Raw genomic sequence first — 19,043 nt, 5'->3', positions numbered from 1 at the left:
GTGTTTATGTGTGTAGCAGGATGCAGTGTGCTGGGTGCAATGTAAAAACAAGCACTACATAGTATGGGGGGGGGGGATATTTGTCTGCCTGGGTGCATTCTCAGGAACAAGGGTTCCAAAAGGGTTCTTCTTGAAGGGCTAAAGTTCTACCCAGAACCATTTGCTTCTGAAGAACTGTTTTTTTTTTTGGAAGAAAGGGTTCATCAAAGGTTCTTTGTAATACAAAAGGTTAAGAACCTTTTTCACCCAAGGAACCCATTTTAGAAAAAGCATGGATGTTAAAAGATCCGCCTTAAAATCTTTCAAATGTAACTCATGTTCAAAGTGTTATATTAAGCCTAGATTTAGATTTTCCTGAGTTGGTTCTTGATAGAACCCTTGGAATACGTAAGTGATTTGGTTGAACCCTATGGGTGGGTTCCTATTAGGAACCCTTGGAATGTGGAAAGCCTATAGGGACTCTGGGAAGAAGATTTCGCAGATGGTTCCAGATGTAACCTTTTGTGTTGGGCTCTAGATAGAACCCACTGAAATGGTTTCGGGTGGAACTTGTCTAAAAGGCTCTACCATGAACCCAGTAGGGTTCTCTTATAGGGACAAGTGTGTGGGGTGGCACGGAGAAGAAACAGCACATTAACCTGGTGTGATTCCTGAAAGACTAATGATGATATGAGAGACTCAGGGCCAGTAAATGATGAACATTTGATGTTGTGGCCTCCTGCTTGTTTATATTGTTTTCTTTTTTCAGCTCCTGCAGTCCTCCTCAGGAGGAGTGGTGCTGCAGGATGACAAATGAGCCAGGGGAGGGGATCTAATAACATGATCTCCTTGTGGTGTGAAAACGGTGGCTGGGAGATTAAGACAGACGGCAGACAATAAGACAAAGGTAGTGTGTGGCTGACTACAAACAACTGCCATCTCTTTCATCCTATTGCTTCTAAATGTCATTAGCTGTTCACTGACCTGAGCAGGAGAGCTACCTGAAGGGAACCCCTGCTTCAGCTTACAGTTGCATACACACCCGGCTCAGTGGGTAATTATCTCATGAGCCATCACATCTGCTCATGTGTGCAGCAGGTACAAGGACCCTGTAGGTAGACTCAGCCGGACCCCGTCCTCCTCTTCATAGGGAAACGCTATTACGCCTAAAGCCGAGGCTTAAGTGCACATGGCATTTACAGAGCTAAGAGATGTTTTTGAGGTCATCTTGTATCAATTCGGCACACTGAGAAATTGAAATTCTACATCTGGCAATAAAAACATCCCCTTCGACAAAGCATGAATTGGAATTGGATACCCCCTCCTGAACTGTCTGACCCAGATGAGCTAAGCCCATACTTATCAAACGCAACAATCCCAGAGACACAGAAAAAGTGAAGTCACTGCAGCACCCTATTAGACATCAGCTATAGCCACCGAGCAATGTGTCTCCAGAGTGGCAGTGACAAAACACACAGCTGGGACACTGGTGAGGCTACAGAGGTCCTGCCAGAGCTCAGCGCCTGGAGCTGCTTGTGTATGTGTAGCAGGGGAGATGCATGTGTGTGTGTGTGTGTGTATTTATGGCCAATTGCATGTGTGTTAGACAAAGCCCCAAGGCTGAGGATCCACAGCATCAGCATCCACTGGCAGAAGCTGCACATACAATCACAGGAAGAGAGAAAGAGGGGCATTTCACAACACTCCCAACACCCCTAATGCCAGCCAGCTCCAGTGCCTCGAATGTGTTTATTTTCCACATTATTCATGATTCTCCTGTACGCTCCCCCTCTCCCTCCTTTTACCGTCTCCACTACTCTGTCAAGACCTGACGAGAGGCCATTTCAATAATGAAGATGGACTAACTGCAATAGAGAGTGCACATAAATTGGAGCTACAGCCAACAAGCATGTCCAATTTGCCAAGCGGTTAAGCCTGATGTCTGGGTGCAGCTTTAAGAGAGCGCCGCGGCAGCCGTCAACAGGTTTGTGCCGACCTGATTCATCCATCCACATCATTAATACTTCACAGAGGGCACCATCATTTAACTCTCCTGCAGGAAACCGCTCTTTAAACACCACACATTAGGGCACGTAATCACGGTGCACTCATTTCTGGAGCATTCAGCAGGTGCGGGAAAATCGCTCGTACTTCTGACCCCGCCATTGTTCTTGCATGTGTGCCGAGGTTCTTTGCACGATGAGAAACAGAAACAGAGACAAAGAGCGGAGAGTGGGAAAAGCCAAACAGAATGATTAGGATTTGATTTATCCTTTTAAGCCCTCCTCCACCTCCTCCACACACCATGTGTTAATGTGCAAGCTGGATAACAAGATAAGAACATGTTTACTCGCTCTATATGGAACTTATCAGCACCACAATCTAATTCCTGCAAGCCTCTTCCCGCATCCCCGTTTCACTGCATTTCCCCTCGATTCGATTGCATTTCTCTCCAATGAAGCAGCAACAAGAGGCATGGCTGGAGTGGGATTGCGCATAATTGCCGAAAATACGAAGCAAGGTCCCACAGCAGCAGTATATGTTGGTACAAAGGGCCCATTGTGACAACAGAGGGAAAGAGTCAGGGGCCAGGGAATAGATCCCCAACAGAGGAGCTCTCAAAGAGGGCATAGCGCCACAGGGAACACTGATCCAAACAGACAGCGCTGAAATGGCGACTCCTCTTTTCAGCACAGGTATATGGTTTCAGAGCAGGTTCACTGCCTGGCTGCAGACAGGCTGAGTAACCTGCCTCACACGCAACTCATGGCAATACTCTTGAGCTTGTAAGCTCGCAGCAATACGTGGTAGGAGTACAGAGAAACACAAATCCAATACAGACGCATGCACACTGTTTTGACTGACAGACACACGTTAGAAGCTATGAATGTATCTTAAAGGCCAGAATTTCTAAATCTGGGAAGAAAGCCATCACTCAGGACTACAGTACGAGTGGTAGTGAGGGTGTAGGATCCTTTAAATAGAAGTGGAGACTCTCTCGTGTCAAGTGCATGAATTTAACCTGTCCTACTATTGTGAAAAGGGCAAATATTCTTCAACAATCAGAGACGAGCTGCAGAATTAAAATTACAGAGCAGTACTCTGATTGAGGGAGAACATGCATACTCCACACTCCATTCATACCTGAACCAATACGGTACTGTACTGTTATATACAGTACCTTTTATCGGTACTTAATGAAAAGGAGTAGACAAAAATGTAATTTCAATTTGAAAAAAAAGTCCAAACTTCACAATTTCAATGTTGTTACATATTTAGAACATTTTGTTATTTATTTATCGAAAATGTTAAACACTGCAGGAAATAAAATTCCTCCCTGCCTCCTGCCTGACAGTCCATCACTGGGGCATTTAACACTGTTGTTTATGTCTCAGAGGAAGCACATGCAATATCCTTCCTGTTATGTTGTGGTTGTTACTATTGTAGTGCTTGCATACTGTAATACCTCCCTGTCATTGGTATGCAGTTCATGAATTTTGGTTTCATCCTAAAGTTTCAGACATACTGACAAATCTCATCTATTGTTGTAAAATAGTAAATATCATGTTGGTAAGGAATTTTGGACACAGCCAGTTGCTGAGTGTTGGCCAACACGAGTAAAAATACTAAGCCAACGGTAGAAAAACGCCCAGTCCAACAACAACTTATCCAACTAGCTCATGTCCATGGAGGGTTAAGTTAAACTTTTTTGTTTTTAGGGGCTAGCTGCAGAAGCATGCTAACATTAGCTGCAGCTACTGTGGCAGTGAGCACTACTTGGCTTTCACGTAGGCTGAAGAGGATGAAGAGGACCATGGTACTGTAAAATATGATTTTCTGACGTGGTTTACAAAGTTATGCTACTTAGTATCCAATTTTAGAATTTGTATGAATGGTCAAAATACAAGAAACGGGAATTGTCCCTCTTTTTATTTCATTATCGGATATTTTAATAATATACTGACAGCCAAATTGAAAATGTCCCTGCTTCTCATTTCAGAAAACTGGTTGTCTTACTTTCAGGCTGTCAAATACAGTAAACTCTTCAGCTTTTAGATATATTTTGTTTTCAAATTTCATATTACAAATATTGCAGTGAGTGTTGTCTTCAGCTCCCTATTGCCCCGTGACTTGAACAAGTTGCAAGGGTAACATCAATTTATCTCTCTTTTTCTCTATATATTTTAAGTTACTCACTCCCCCAGATGTGCTCCCGGGTACCAAAATGTAGCACCGATTGAATTAACCTGAATTAGTACTCAGTAGTACCAACATAAGTTGGTCAGTACCCTTGAACGTACTGATTTTGGTACCCAACCATTCTTCATACACAGGCCCCCTGCTGTCTTGATATCTGACAACAGTGCTAGCCACTAATCCATCATGTCACTTCATCTGTTTCTCTATCCCTGTCATTAACTAGTTGTTGACATTCTGTTGTTAACTGATAGGTGGACTGTAGAGCTCTCCTCATAGTGCTGCTATTGTCTGTATTGTGTACACCATCATGTCTCTGTTCCTTCTATGTTGGAGTAGAAGCAGTAACTCTCTGGTTCTCCCCCCTCCATCTCTTTTCACTTCTCCCTCACAAACATGAGCATTGTTCTGCCCAAGGTCAACTGGCCTCGTCACAGCTGATATGTCAGAGCTTTCCTCTTCTGAGGGCACCGATGGTCTGAGCCCACCTCAAAGATGCAACACTGGCAGATCAAACACTTTGCATCACCTCACGTCTATTAAATGTTTCGCTTGAACATCTCGCACAGACCACAGCGGACAGCCAACATGCTTATGTGCCTGCATGTGTGAAAATAACAAGTGAGTTGTCAGTTTTTGTAATTATACCTGGTTGATATGGTTGAAATCAATAGCAAAATATTAGTAACAGTTTTTTTCTGTATCAATACACGCAGACAAATCTCTTCACACATGTAAAACAAGAACCCCAACCTGTATTAACTAATTATCTTTGGCCACTTATGGGCTGTGCAACAACCACCTTATGAAAACCTGTGATAGTAAACTTTAACACATCCAGTTGACATGAAACAGAAACAGCGGTCATTTGGAGTTGTGTCTGTGGTTACCAAAATCCAAGTCCAATACTCATTATCCTTTTAGCTCTGTTTTGGTCTTCACCAGCTCCTGAGGGAAATATCTGTCTCTTTTGCTACTAAATGCCCCAGTATGTTAACCAGCTAGTCATTAACGTTGTCTGCTATTCAGTGTTTGTCTGAATAGCATACAATGATTTTATCAGAGCATTTTTTTTTCTGTGAATAAAGTCAACCAAAACACCTAAGTAATGAGCCATGAAACCAAAACAACGAGTTAAAGGTAATATGAAGCTCTATCAAGCTTTAGTAATAGTTGATCATTGTTATTAATATTTCATACTGAATTATTTGTATCCCTATTTATAATTACAAAAAACATTCCAGGAAGATTTTTACAAAAATGGCCACACATGCTCAGCAACATATTAACACCTGCCTCAATTGGTGACTAATGTGTAAGGACCAGAGTTGGGTCAGATTATTTTGAAATTTAGCCAGTGACTGAATACAAATGGAAATTTTTGTTATTTGTAACATAATCCATTGGCTTATATAAAACTGTAATTAATCCAAATACTTTTGGATTACATTGTTTTGAAAATACTGCATCTTATACTTAAAAGTGGATGCAGCTACAAAAATTTGAGTTCCACAAATATTCTTTTTTTTCTCTATAAACATCTCAAAAGACGGGGTGAGCATGGTTCTTTTTTCTCCTGCCAGGTCCACCATGAAGTGGAGCACTTAAAAAACACGGTTTGTCAGATGCACTTTTCATAAGATAATCGAGCACTGGTTATCATGAAAAAAGTTTCAGAATTTTAGAAATACTAAATATTAAAGACGTAATCAAAAAAAGTACTCAAGTAATCCTTGACAATGTAACTATCATCTAATTACACTTTATTTTTTTTAGAATGTATTCTGTGCTGATTATAGTTACTTATTTTTTGTAATCTGGTTACATAATCCATTACTGTGCAACCCTGGTCAGGACTATTAATGATCTAAAGTATTTACAGGTAGGTGTTTCCTGAGTCATGCCTATGTTTTTGTTTCAAACAAAGCTCTGATTGGCTGACTCTGCCGTGCAGCTTGCTTGTCAGGTAGTATTTGTGCAGCAGCTGAAGACAAATCTCAATAATTTTGTCTCTGACACATGAGGAGAGAGAGAAAAAAAACATTCTTTATCTGTATATCTTAATTCAATGGTGCTTTCTACATGTGCTTCTGCTGCTGTGCGTCTCCTCTGTCAGCTGTTTGGTGCTGTATTTGATCAAACACCCTCACCTAAAATCCCTGACATGGCCACGGCGATGGCAGAGATATGGTATCCGCTTGAGATAATCATCGTCAATCACAGGCTGCTGAAGAGCCCACGAAGCATCTGATAGGCAGAGATTCACCATGAATCAGGATTATAGAGCTGGATCTTTATCAGCACAGCACAACCTGCAGAGCCAGATCTTGACAAATGTAACCACTGTTACCTCTGAGGACTCAGTCTGCCTCTGAATACAGGTGCAGGCCTTTTAATGTATGTCAAAATCCAGCTTCTTCAGCACACCGTACAGTCAATTAGTCTTTTGTTCTTAATGAGATCATAGTTCTGCTGAGGTGCATTATATGACAGACACTTCTGGTAGGATTTAATCCTAGCTAAGTATGTGGCCTCAGAGATGAGTGGATTTTAATTTTCATTTACCTTTTATCTTATATTTGCTTTTGGTCATTAACTTACAGCAAATAGTTGCACAGCATGTACTGTAATGTTGTTCAGGTTATAACATCAAACTTTCCCAAATTTTCCATGAGTCATTTGCCTTTAATACATCTTTTGAAATCACAGACTTCGGTCAGGTGACAACAACTAAATCATCATCTCCATGACAACGAAGCCATGCCCTGAGACGTGGAAGCAACAATGAAGTTGGACCTTGGAACTGTATTGTCCAGTTTATATGACACTAAGAGTGCCAGCATTCATTTTATTCTATTCTCCACTATGGACAAAATGCACCAACATTAACATCTTCTTGTTGAATTGTGTTGTACTGTATTGCATGACATTGCAGGCTGTTTGCTACTCTGTCTTCATAGGGGCATTACTGATGACACATAGTAACTATTGCATTAGATTGCATTGCATTTTTCAAATGTATTTTTGAGGTGTTTGTGGTATTGTGTCAATCATTCTAATTTAATGGAGGGAAACCTTTACAGATTAATCTTCATGTGTATGTAGGCCTTTAAATATTTAACAGGTAAGAACTTGAAGGGATACTATGCAGGATTTTCCTAAAAAAAACAATGTATAGACTAAAAATAATCCCTCTCACACATCACCAGAGGTGAGCGGTGGTGTATTTTCTTATTTTAGAAGGTAATATTAAAGTTTTATTCCTAATATGGTTTGTCACTTTTTGACTTATTTGACGTAACCTGTCTTTTCATGGAAATCAAAGCAACTGGCGACTAGCAGGAAATGCACCATTACCTTGAAATCTTACATATTAGAGTTTTAATTTAGTTTTCATGTACATAATGCCTTAAGAGACGCATGCTGTATGTGAGATATAATTTTTAAATTGTTATATATAACTGCTAACTCTGTCTGTTTCTCTGTTTATCATTTGTGCAACCTGGACTCTTCAACAGTGAGGAGAAGAGGACAGAGCGAGATAAGGAGAGCAGAGAAATAAGCAGAGGGAAGGTCAAGAGTGTGGAAAGAGACAGCCGATTACAATGCATCACATGTATGCACGCCTCCAGAGACTGCTCCATGTACTGCTGCATGTGTTTACAATGCTGCTTCATTCATACACGTACCAGTGATCAGTAAAAACAAGGGTCCTGCTTAAAACAAAAAAGTGATAGAGTCTAAATGGGGATGAGGCCCTTGCTGTGGGTGAATGGCAGAGAGAAGAATGGCAATAAGGCAGGCAGTAGGCGAGGTGTTAAAAGTTGATTAGGTTGTTAAAGGTCACATAGTCAGGCCTCATCAGCTGTCCCAATGGAGCACAAGAAGCAGCTCAGGGCCTCAGCACTGCTGCTAATGAGACAAGCAATGCAATGGCATCCTCACTAACATATGGATATATCCCGCTTCCATGTACAGCAATCTACTTATGGTACATGAGAGTGCACGCCAGTACCCGGTTAATGTGATGACGATAACAAAAACCATCTTGACTAGCCCGAGGTTGCTGTAACAAGAACGCACAGTGCAGAGGAAGACTTGGTGAGGCATGTAAAGCTAAATTATTCGATCACAGAAATTTTATGTTTTTCACATGTCTTCGTACACACACTGGACACACACACGGGCTAACACACCATAAACTTTCACATTACAGATTCATTTGCAAATCTATGTTTGGTCCACCCACTGCTCTTGAAGGGTCAGTCTTATGAAACGATTGCGTATTTAATGAGGCTCTGCATACAAGCTCGTTCACACACACACACACACATACACACACACACACACACACACACACACACACACACACACACACACACACACACACACACATTCCCTTACACACTCATTACATACACACACTGCTCCCACTCACAACAGTTAAAAAGATGCTGATGTATGAGTAACTGCTGATAAAAACAGAAGATGCATCCACCGCCCAGAAACACACAGAGCCAAAAACTACCAATCATGACGAACCCTGCAAACTCGTGAGTGATACACACACATATGCACACATATTTGCATGGCATGCATCAAATAATCTTTACTGCAACAGCGTGAAAAAAAGGTCTGCCATCAGAGATGCAATTATCATATTTCTAACAGGTGCATTTATTAGAGCTACGCTTGGTTTGCTTTGCTGAATCTAAATCAGGCTGGGGGGGGCGGGGGGGATCAGGGGCGCAGTGATCAGTGATAATACAGTGACATAATGTCCTGCAGGTTTACATCCCTGTGAAGGCACTCTGTCAATGCCTGTTTCTGCCACAACAATGCCTGTCAGACACATTATGGGTTGAAGTGATCAATATTTTTTATTACCACCACTTTGTTCTACCTCTCTCTCACATAAGCTGCAGAATAATTGACATTTATGCAATTTTCAGGGCCACTGCCTTTCTTTTCTTCACAAATGAGCATATGTGTGTGTTTGTGCATGTGTCGAACAAGCACGTGGTAGCTTCTGGCTCCCCTTAGTGTGTTTGTGTACTGATCTGTGTGTGTCTGTGTGCTTGTCTTTGTGTCATATATACATGTTAGATATTGTAAAAGGAGGCAAATATCGGAACGGCCTACCTCTTGCAATAAGGCAGTGCCCTACATGTAGTTTCCCTACCCATTTCAAACAATGGCTTAAAGCAAACCAAAACTGTGTTCACCTGTGTTTTGTGTTTTTGTACATTGTCATCGTAATGTCTGTTTTTTACCTGCCTATCAATGAAAATGAGCTTATTTGCTATGATCCGCATATTTATGTCTTCTAATTTTATACTGATGTTCATTAATGTGTGCGGTCTCTATCAAATAAACAAATAAAGTAAAGATATTATTTGTACGCTGTCTGCACATGTGCACACTGCATGCACAGCTGTTCGTGTAAGGAGTTAAAGTTAGAGCCCTTCATAATGAGAAGCCCTTAAAGGTGAGGCTGGATCACAGAGAAAGGGCATCAGAAGAAGAAGTGATGATGGTCGCTATGGTTGCTGGCCTCCATGGTAGCCAATCACAACTGAGAAAGAAAAAAGAAACAGCAGCACATGTAGAGACACATTTATACTGTATCCATTTTAATTTAACCTCTGCAAGAACAGACCTGCCTATTACGGAGGCACTGGAAAAAAAGGCAAGATCACACTCAATATCAGTGTTGGCTACAACTGCCATCAATGGCTAATCAATAGAGTGGTACACCTTTGGGAGACATGTTCCATTAAGTGTGCGGGTCAGTGTGTTTGCCAGCAGATAGCACTGGTTTATTTTATCCCCAGCCCTATGTAGCCCACATGCTTTATTAGCTTGCCCCTGCTTGGCTCCATTGATGTGTATCAGCGGTCACCCCTGGAGGCCTATCAGTCAGTGACTCCCAGAAGGCAGAGGGTGAACACATGTGACTCCTGATCTCTGCCCTCTGACCTGGCATGACCCTCAGTTAATTAGGTGTGTGTGTTTACCAAGCATCTGCTCTACTAGAAAGTCTGAAAAAAAAAACAGAATCACATCTACAACACAGACACAAATACTATAAATGAGTTATGATGCAGAGGTGGGCTAAATATTGAGCGAGATAACTAACAGAGGAAAAACTGCAGCCAAATTTCAAATATGTTATTGGCTGCTCGAATGAAACAGTGAAAATGTGGGTTTAATTTCCACATCAGGTCCTTTTTTTCATTCTCTCTTCTCTTTTGTCAGCACACACATGTCATCACTACACAGACTGACAAACAGAATGTGAGAACACGTACGTAACACAAGAGCTAGTAATTAATGAAATGACCTCTGAATGCTGCACCTACAGCAGCAGCCCCCCTTCTTTTCACAGCTACACACACACACACACAAACACACACACACACACACAAGTACTAGAATAGAAGGTCTGCCTGTAGCCGGTGGAACCTGCCAATTATTCTGTACTTTACTGGACCCTCGCTGCATCGGAGGTGTGATTGGAATAACAACCATCCTCTGAACCACGCAATTCTCCATTCCCTGTAGGGCAGCACACTGAACCAGCAGGGGAGGGAGGAAGGAAGCGTGACGAGATGCTGGCGACGATGAGGAAGAGGATAGGTACGAGACAGAGGAAGAGGAGAAAGCAAAAAAAAAAAAGCCAAGGATTACATGATGAAGCAGAGGAAGGAGGAGGAGAGAGGGGTAGAAGTCAAAGCCGGGGCTCCCTGGCAACATGCAGAGGCAGAGGCAGTGTGAGAGTGAGTGCTGTCTGAGTGACACTCACTCTCATATCCCCCCCTCTGGGGAAATAACCCCCTTAATCCAGCATGCTCTTTCAGATAGACAAGATCACCCTTCTTCTCCCAGCAAGGATATGAAACGCTCCCCCTTGTGATTCAAATACCAGGGATGAGGGCTGGAAATCGAATAGACAACAATGTGACGTGGCGCAGCTAGAGAAAGACATCAACGTCCCCATCCCCTCCTCTCTGGCTGCTGACTCGCTGCCACGCGAGGAGACACCAAGTCATTGGTTAATGCTGGAGGAAATGGCCTGCCATTGGCTCGTTTGTTGGGAGGTGGCATAACATTGGTAGAGAGAGGCACAGTTCTTGATGGTGAGGTGCTTTTTACCAGCTTCTTATAAGGCAAAGAAATCTTATTTTATGAAGAAAAAAATCTTATATCACTCTCACAGTGCTGCATGTTTTGTTGTTGTCATGACATTTCAACTCTGTATTTTGACCAATTTAAGGGTGATTCATCATGAGCTCTGTCATATTGCAGGGTGCTATTTATATTATTGTTATCTTATAGCAGCAACTCTCAACCTGAGGTGTATGGATCTACATTTTTTCAGTAGCACTGAATACAGTTCAATATCTAAATTTGAATATCTGCTGATACAGATACCAGAGCATTTTCCTCTTGATGTTTGTTATCATTATTATTATTATTATTATTATTATTATTATTATAAGTATTAGTAGTAGTAGTAGTAGTAAGACTACATGAGGCTGAAAGCTTCAATCTGGAAAGCTTGTGTCATTTGTATAATGTAACTTGTGTAACAGTGTCCTTCAACCATGGTGGGGCGCTATAAGATTCTGGCTTGTGACATTCGCATGTGCAGCTGATCAACTGAGAGACGACCCTCATTTGCATAATTCCCTATGGTGCATTGCTGAGAGTTTAGGTTTTTTATTTTCTTCCAGAGTGATAATGTTACTGTTGTTGGTGTTTCTAATATCTTTGACATGATTTGTGATGTGTTTGTCGTGCATTTGTTCAGAACATGGTGGTTTATGTTGGTAATTGTCATTTTTGTCCTGGTTTACTATTACACCATGAGTGAGGTGGCTAGTACATTTCTTTGCTCCAGCTGTATCAAATCAGAGAAATTTGGAACACTTTCCCTCATATTATATGCAAATTTAGAGTAGAAGCTATTAAGCTGTCAATTCATACTGCGTAGCAAAGTGTTTACAAATAGAAAACACATGGCAAATACATGGCATTATGAAGTTAGACAGGAATGTGCTTCAGTACCGCAAGTCCAACACATAATGATTGCCTTACATCAGTATCAAGCCTCACTACCAATACTGGATCGAACTGGGTCACAAAATAATTTCAGTTGCAAGCACAGTTGATGACTGTAGACAAAAAATAAATTAAATAACATATTGTCACTAGCAGCAGGGCATAAGAGCCAGGAATCAGCTATCAGTGACATCAGCCCCTTCAAGATTATCAACATGAAGTTCAAGCCCCAAAATATGACATGAAATGTAACAGCCAACACATAACCATAGTTAAAACCATAAACCAGCACAAAAACGACAATGACAAACATAAACTACCATGTTCTGACACAAGCACAGTTGCATTTTGCAACATAAAATAGCAAACCACTCAGTCAAGCACCAGGCATGAAGGGAAATGAGGGCCATACTTTAGACTGCGGTATTTTCCGCCTGTACAAGTGATATAATTTGCCTTAAAATAGATTGTATCAAGAGTATTTGCGCAAATTGAAGCAATGGTCTTAATGTTTGAGATTCCTGGGCAGATGGGGTTATTCTGGGGGAGTTTTAGAGTAATGTATATCACAATTCGTGTGTCCTTAATTTTTAGTTTGTGATAGTATTTTTATTTTTATTTCCCTCTCTCTTCAGTTGACATGCATGTTTGGTTGTTATATATTAATACTTTTGTTGTTTCCATTGTTATGTTTTGTGTAGTTTTCTAAAGTGGCAGAGCGAGCATGTCATGTGACCAGGTCACATGACCACTTGATGAGTTTTTAAATACAGCGCTGTTTGTCATTGCATCTTATGCCTTGATGAAAACACTGTGAATGCTGGCTTATTCATTAACAACATGCAACATGTAACAATTTTGCATCCAAAAATGAGTACAGCAGTCCAAATAGCGAGTTGGAGCTATAGATGGTGTATTAAATAGATTGGAATCCTATTAAAGATACAGTCTATGATTGAGGGGAGTTTCTCTCCGTCCCGTCCTCCCCAGACTCGACAAAGTTCAGTCAGGCTGCAGGAACATTGCAGGGACACAAGAAGAATTCAGCATTGTGAATTAACAAGAAAAAGCAATGTCAAGTCCTGAAATGTAAGTTGATCAGCTGTTTATGCAAGTCAGTTGGCTGTTAATGTAAAGCTAAACCCGTTATCCTGAAATCAAAAGCCCACTGCTCTGAAAACACACAGCTGGAGTTCAGTGACTGTCAGCTTTACTGCCAGCCAGACTTCATTAACATATTGCTCAGTTTAACCATTTTACACATCTACTCCTTCTAAAAGGAGTTGGCTATTAATAATTTCTTATTAATTCTTATTAATGACTCATAAACAGACACTAATTCATTCAGCAAACGTTCTGCATTAATTTGAACTTTAATTAACATGGACAGGAACTCAAAAATACAAGTTACAAACTGTAATATGTTTTAATATTGTCAGAGAAGCGAGTACTTAAACTTAGCGTGTTTTCTTAATCTCTGATGACACATCATGGTAATTTTTTGATTTATTAAAGTAAATATATTACAGATTTCTCCTTTAATAAAGGATCACAATTAGAGTGCCTATCACTTTACAGACTGCAAACTAATAATTTTATACTTTCATTATTCATTAGTAAGCTGGACAGTCATTGTTTGTTTTATTTAAATCTTATTTATGTTACAATATTGTGTTAAATATTACAATGTAGTATGCAGGGGGTTTTGTAACGTAACTGGCCTAAATACGCAGCTCCTTTGCCTTGGTCTCTGAAAATCACTTACTCTATTCTTCCTGCTGTTTTTAATGCCTAGTCCCTCTTAGTAATATCCTTTTTAATAAGCACACACAATGTGACAAACACTCGCAGACAGAGTTAATTAACAGTACACAGCACTGGACGGACCGAGGAATCAATAAAGTGAAGGCGGGCCCGGTCGCAGCAGGCCAAGCGGCAGGACCCGCCAACCACGCAGCCTTTCAGTGTAAACCGAGGGAGGTCTTTTTCTCCCCATACTGGTAAATCACTCCACAGCCAGGCTGCTTGGCACACAGAGCGAACTGCAGTGCTAGGCCGACACAGTGTGATATTATATTAGCATTACAAAGGCTTTCCCACCATCTGTGACACGCAGTGGAAAAAAATCACTTTTCTGTTTCCAAGCCCCAAGTGCTGATGTTTCCATAGGTTCTGTGAAGAGGGCTGATGGGAGTGTGGCTGGGGGGATGACAAATGAAACATGCATTTATTACAGTTGTACAGCCTCTCTGGCACGTGTGATTCACCTCTGGTACAGTACAGTACGTACAGTGCAGTACACGCAGCGCACTCAAAGCCTCACGGTTATTCTAAGCCTTTTAACTTCAGCTCAGGGTTAACAAATATGGATATTCACCGCCATTATAAACCTATTAATGTTACAACACTGCACTCTGTGGCATTTCTACTCTGATTCAAAGAAGATAGGCCAGGTTTATGATCATTTCTAGCCCAGTGTATGATAAAAAAAAAATCCATAAAGTGCTGTGTTCTCCTCAGCGAGAGTAGATAGAGTTCTGTGCTTCACTCAGCGGCCTAAGGGAATGAATAGACTTGGCTCATCCACACAGCTCTCCTTGCTTTCCACTGTAGCCTGTTGTCACTAGCCCCTGGTCGTACGCCAGTCGCCTACTTGGCAGGGAGAGGTGCTGTACAAAGCAACTGGCAGGTCTGGTAAATAATGCTGATGGAGTGTGATAGAGAGAGAAGCATCTCCTTTATTCCACACAGCTACTCTATCTGTTTCAGCATGGAGAGAGGAGAGACAAATGCCGCCTGCTTTTTTTTTTTTCTCCAATCCATTCGACTGGAGAAGCAGGGAAAAAAAACGACCTACCTACCTAGCTCCTCTTTGTGTTATCTTTCATGATGTTTGCCAGCTTAAGAAAAACCAATAGCCCTCAGCCAATGGCTTACCAGAATACAGAGCACTGCAGGAGCAGACAACCTGCCAACAGCTGGGATTTACAGTCGAAACTTCATGCATACAATTACACAGATGAAGGAGGGACAAGTGGACAATAGCGATGCAGCGTTGAGGGGAAACACTCAGCCAGGCAATCATGCAAAGCCCTCTACTTAGTTAGTGAAACAGGAAAGAGGGAGAGTGGAAGAGACAGAGACACACTGTATGACTGACTGCAGAGTTCAAGCTTCAGCATCAACACAGAAACATGATCACACTCCTCCTGTGTGAATACTCTGACTCCTTCAACAATGCCGTCTGAATTAGGGGAGCAAGCAAAAACAACCTTAAAGAGACAGTTCAACCCAACATCAAAAAGACATATTTGTCGTCTTACCTATATTGCTGTCTGCACATTAAGATTGTTGTGGTATGAGTTCTGGAGATATCAACCATTGAAATGTCTGCCATCTCTGAAATATAATGGAACTAGATTGTACTTGGCTTGTGGTGCTAAAAGCACCAAAAAAATATGTTTGAAAAATTCAGCAGGACTGTTTCTTTCTAGAAATCATGAACCGTTTACTCAAGATAATCCATAGGCCTTGTTGTGAGCAGTTTCATGTAGGAGCTACTTTCTCTCTACCAAATGTCAACTGCATCACTGCACAGAGGGAAGCGTGTATCTACTCATGGATGAAAGGCTGTTGCTTGTGACAGTGCAGGATGTAAAGATCAATGGCGTCATTCGATACTAAATTTCGACACCAATGTCATCACCATCACCGAGCCATTAAGTATGGAGCATGCTTGTGCCAAGATGTAATAATGCTGGTGATTGGCTTTCAAACATTACACATCACAGGAGCTTGCAGAAAAATCACTACGTTATACCTAAAAACAGGATTTTTTTTTTTTTTTTTAACCACCACATTCTTCCTTTAAAATCAGTAATTATACTGGCATGTCTAATGTCTTTTTCTTTTTGTTGAAATGAATTTGGAAAAAAAAGTACTGTTCAGGTGCCAGTATCAAAGCCAAAGTATCAGTACCAATACCTGTATTGAAAATCTTTGAATGATGCCCCATTATATGCAGTACTGAGTCTTTGTTGCTTTTTTAGTATTGTTATTGATGTGTATTTTTTATGTAGCACTGCATGCTGCAAATCAACTGCCCTTTGGCAGAAATGAAGGTGAACTTGAAACTTGAGCTGTAATCTCTTTTCCCTGAGTACAGAGAGAAGGCAGTCATCTCTATGACTGATACCTCCAAAACTCTGCAACTCACACCAAAACAATCTTAATGGATAAATAACACTATACAGACAAGAGGAAAAATGTATTTTTTGATTTTGGGCTGGACTGTCTCTTTAAGTTCACACGCTGCAGCAAAGTTCTGCAGTATATTTTATATATGTGGCTTCATGTATGCTGAGGCTTAGGCAAAGCTGAACCATGACCAGAAATGCCCCATTAACACTGTTCATTATCATTAAAATGATGTCCTACCATCACACTTTCATCATTTGAAAGGAGCGAACCAATATTATATTTTGTGGTACTGTATCAGTTCTCAAAAACACTGTATTGTAACATCGTGATACATGCAAAGATTCATGACAGTGGTTCATATTGTGTTGTTTTTAAACCCACAACCACAAGGTAACAGAGTTGTCTGTCTTCATTGTTCTGACTGCATAAAAAAGCAAACTTTTAAAATTAAGATTTTAACTTTGATTTTGACACATATAGTGGTGTATTCTTTATACTACATTCTCAGAAATAAGGGTTCCAAAAGGGCTGAGGCTCTACCTAGAACCATTTGCTTCTGAGGAACCCATTTTTAAAAAAAGTGTGTTCGTTAAGAATCTTTTTCATTCAAAGAACCCTTTTTGGAAGCAGAGTTCTCCCAGGATTTTGACAATGCTGGGAGAACTCTTCTGTCCATGATTTGTCAAGGGTGCTTTGTAACTTAATATAAAAGGGTTCTCGGGTTTTTATAAAACCATTGGAATATTAAAGCATTCTCAGTAGAACTCCCTGCGTGGGTTCCAAATTAAACCCTTGGAATGTGAACAGGTTCTCAGCCTTTGGTTGAGTTCTTGTGAGCACCCTTAGAATGTGGCAAGTTCTAGACAGAACCCCAGGAAAGGGTTCTGGAACCATTACACCATATAAGGGTTCTCTGTAGAACCTCTCATAAGGAGTTGTGGGTGAAACCTGTCACAGATGGTTATAGGCACCTTTGTAAAAGGTTCAACCTTTTACCATCTATATAAGGTTCCACTTCGAACCCTTTCAGTGACTTCTACACAGAACCCAACATAAATATTGTTCTACCACAAACTAAAAAGGTTCTCTTATGAGGAAAAACCAAAGAACCATTAATTTCTATGAGTGTGTGACAATTTTCCTGAAATTTTATTAAAAGTAAGCAATATATCACCTTGCTTACTTTATATATATTCATATATATGTATATGTATATGTATATGTATATATATATATATATATATATATATATACATCACTAAATCTTCTTGCATGATTCTTGCATGTAAACAACTCTACTACAGAGTGTTTAGACACATGCTCAGTGGGCTTCAGTAGGTGAAGAAAGGAAGCATGGGCACTTATCTGAGGAAGGGAAACAACACTCTGTAAATGACAGCACATGATCCCATATCAAGGCTCTCTGCCAACCTGTAATCCATATATTTTGATGAATACGGTGCACTTATGGCCCTCTGTCATCTGATGTGGATATTAACTGGGCGTATTACTGCATATAAAGACCATATATGGCTCAGTGGCGATATATACTGACACTCTCATCCCTGTGGAAGTGAGGAAAGGTCAATGAGGTTTCCAGCCCGGTGTAATATTCCTGTCATCGAGTCTAATTCTGAAAACACCTGTAGATGCATCCGGCCTCCTCCCTTTCACTAGGCCTAATTCGCATTAGCATATGGCCCAGAATATCCAGCCTGGTGAAGCAGTCAGGAAGACAGCCCGGTGAGAGCGAAGGTAGCGGGGTTAGCTCTCTTGTCAAAACCAATATCCACCTCTTGAAGACTAGACTGGGGAGCGGCAGCCAAAATCATCTGCATAAAGGAGAGGCACTAAAATCACCTCTCATAAAATACGACAGGGGAGCCAGCTCACACTGGTTAAAGCATGATGAAAGGAATGGAATCCAGCACAGCTCCCTGTCTGTGGATAATCAAACAACCCTGGCGCTAAAAGCATGGCATTCAAATTCAATTGTGAAAGCTGCTGCTGTCTGAGAAAAAGGAAAAAGACGCGAGAGAAAAATACATCCCTGTTGTTTTGAACTCGGTGGGAGCTTAAAAGATGTGTTTTATAATGCCTCCCATTAGAAATAAACACACAAACCCTAAAACCAGAAAAATAGTTAACAGTACACTTGGCATACACTGAAATAAATAAAGGAAAAAAAATGCAGCAGCAGTAATTGCATCAAATGATGATTGATTGGTAATGCAATGAACACAATAAAGATTTATTAAAGCGCAGGCAGCAGCGTGATCTCATGATGCCTTCAACCTGGAGCATGACAGCCACGTCTAATCCCCAAGGAAACAGCAGTACATATTAACAGCAGACGAAGACAATATATCACATGGATTATCACATAATGTCAATGCACAACAGATCCTTGTCGCTACAAGCCCATCACCTTGTACAGCTGAAGTGAAGGACTGAAAGGAAAAAAATATACTTGTAAGCAGTGGCTCTCACACAAGGGGCCCAGGGACCCCCAGGTGTCTGTGACACTCATTTTAGCCTGCATTTATTGATTAAATTTTTACAAGTTAATAAGTCATTACTTATTAATACAAACTGTTTTGTTT

The 19,043-nt window shown here is 40.8% G+C and overlaps 1 protein-coding gene across 1 annotated transcript in view; it reads right to left on the bottom strand.

Moving 5' to 3' along the window:
* Nucleotides 1-19,043, bottom strand: part of nexmifb (neurite extension and migration factor b) — an 80,705-nt gene that overhangs the window by 14,672 nt on the left and 46,990 nt on the right. The window lies entirely within an intron of this gene.

This window comes from Lutjanus erythropterus, chromosome 5 (assembly GCF_056507025.1).
Source record: "Lutjanus erythropterus isolate fLutEry1 chromosome 5, fLutEry1.hap2, whole genome shotgun sequence".
In the NCBI taxonomy this organism is placed as follows: Eukaryota; Metazoa; Chordata; class Actinopteri; order Lutjaniformes; family Lutjanidae; genus Lutjanus; species Lutjanus erythropterus.
Note: the sequence above shows the minus strand (reverse complement) of the source record. Positions and strands in the feature narration are given on the sequence as shown.